Consider the following 2,500-nt stretch of genomic DNA (forward strand, 5'->3'; position numbering starts at 1 on the left):
TTATTTTTTCACTTTTGTGGATCTTAGGTATACCGTAGAATTGGCTAGTTTTACTTGTGAAATTGGTCATATAATCATATTCTTTGTCGGTTAGCCCTGCTTTGTATGGGTTTAATATGGATTTTAGTTCCCTCAATATACATACATGTGTGTGTGTGTACATAGGTGTAGGAGTGGCTGTGTGGTAAGCAGCTTACTTACCAACCACATGGTTCCAGGTTCAGTCTCATTGCGTGTCACTTTGGCCAAGTGTCTTCTACTATGTATGTACGTACGTATGTATGTATGTATGTACGTACGTACGTATTCGTATATACATACCTGTTTCTTTATTACCCACAAGGGGCTAAACATAGAGGGGACAAACAAGGACAGACAAACGGATTAAGTCGATTACATCGACTCCAGTGCGTAACTGGTATTTAATTTATCGACCCCGAAAGGATGAAAGGCAAAGTCGACCTCGGCGGAATTTGAACTCATAACGTAACGGCTGACGAAATACAGCTACGCATTTCGCCCAGCGTGCTAACTGTTCTGCCAGCTCGCGGCTCGTGCATAGGCACTGCGGAACTGCAGCATCCCCGTATTTCCCCTCGATATTATCGTTAACATTCAACATAATGAGCCCCTTTTTCTTTAATTCTTTCTTTATACTTATACATTATATAATCCTTAACCATAATGTCAGTAGCTATACCTTAGTTTATAAAAAAAATACAAAAATCCTTGTGCGCTTCACAGTTCCAGCGACGCGGTGTTTGGTTGTTGTGTGCATGCTCACATGTCCGAGATAGGAAGCTGCACGCTAGAAAGAGAGAGCACTGTCGTTCACGCAGTGCCGACCCTGGTGTGCTGGTGAAAGGTAGTGTTTTCTTTTTGACTCCGCGTGTGCTTAAAAACGTGTTTATATTCTGGAATGTGATAAAGTAAAGAATTAGATTATCCTGCTTCCAGCTACAATGCTGCTGCGAGGATTCGAAAAATAGGGCAGATTCTCCTCCCCCTATTTTGTTATTTGGTGGGGGGAATTTTTGAGAAACAAGGGGGAATTCGCGGCGGTGTTCAGTGAACAAATTAAACACACTACCCGGCAGTGGCTAAAACGCGAACCGATCAAGTTTCTATATACATTTTCTTATTATATGTTTGTTTCCTTTTACTATAGGCGTAGGAGTGGCTGTGTGGTAAGTAGCTTGCCTACCAACCACATGGTTCCGGGTTCAGTCCCACTGCGTGACACCTTGGGCAAGTGTCTTCTACTATAGCTTCGGACCGACCTAAGCCTTGTGAGTGGATTTGGTAGACGGAAACTGAAAGAAACCCTTCGTATATATGCATATGTATATATATATATATATTATATATATATATGTATGTATGTATGTGTGTGTGTGTGTGTGTGTGTGTGGTGTGTGTGTGTGTATATGTTTGTGTGTCTGTGTTTGTCCCCCCAACATCGCTTGACAATCGATGCTGGTGTGTTTACGTCCCCGAAACTAACTTAGCGTTTCGGCAAAAGTGACCGATAGAATAAGTACTGGGCTTACAAAAGAATAAGTCCTGGGGTCGATTTGCTCGACTAAAGGCGGTGCTCCAGCATGGCCACAGTCACGTGACTGAAACAAGTAAAAGAGTATAAGATTAAAGAGTAATATTAAAACAATGGCTAAAAATTTCCTGAAGCAGCACCCCCAACTATAATAATATCTACGAGCCACCACTGATACGCACACCCACACACATGCAAAATGTGTCTTTAAATTCTTTGCTGATTGCCGATTTAACTTTAATGAACGTATTTTATGCGGTAATGAACTTGAAGGACATCAAAGGAAAAGTGTGCAAAATTATATTACATTAACATAACAACATTAGACTTGCAGAGATATGGCGCAAAGTTAAATATAGAAAACTGGGATATTTTTAATGACGTTTATTTATCGTAGTAAATGTTTGATAAAAACATCATGGGAAAATAGGTAAAACTATATAAGCAAGCTATTGAATTAGGGATCGCAAAATCAGCGTTATTGTGAATTTTATGACGGAGAATGTTCTAATTAAGAGGATATTAAAACCGCAATTTACTGCAAGAAGAGAAGTTGTTTGTCTTGAAAACATTAAACTGCTCCCGATGGTGATGTTCCAGTTAAAGAGTTTTAACGTGTATGAAGCTTACTTACTTGTACTTGTGGCGACATTCACCCTGGGCGGGTTGAGTCGTCTTCTTCTACCACCCTCGACGCATCTCGAACCATGGCAGCCCACGCACGACGGTCCTGCGCCAGTTCGCTGGAGATTGCGAGCCAGTCACGGTCTCATCGGCGCAGGCCGACCACCTGCGGTCCCGTGAGCACAGAGAGGTCCTCCTTGATCGTCGTAGCCCAGGTCTTCAGCTGCCCGCCCGCGCGTTTCCGCCAGTTGCGAAGCGGAGTTGGGAGAAGGACATCACGGCTCAGTTCACTCACCGGACGCCTACATGCATGGCCAAACCACC

This window comes from Octopus sinensis, linkage group LG23 (genome assembly GCF_006345805.1).
Source record: "Octopus sinensis linkage group LG23, ASM634580v1, whole genome shotgun sequence".
NCBI lineage: Eukaryota > Metazoa > Mollusca > Cephalopoda > Octopoda > Octopodidae > Octopus > Octopus sinensis.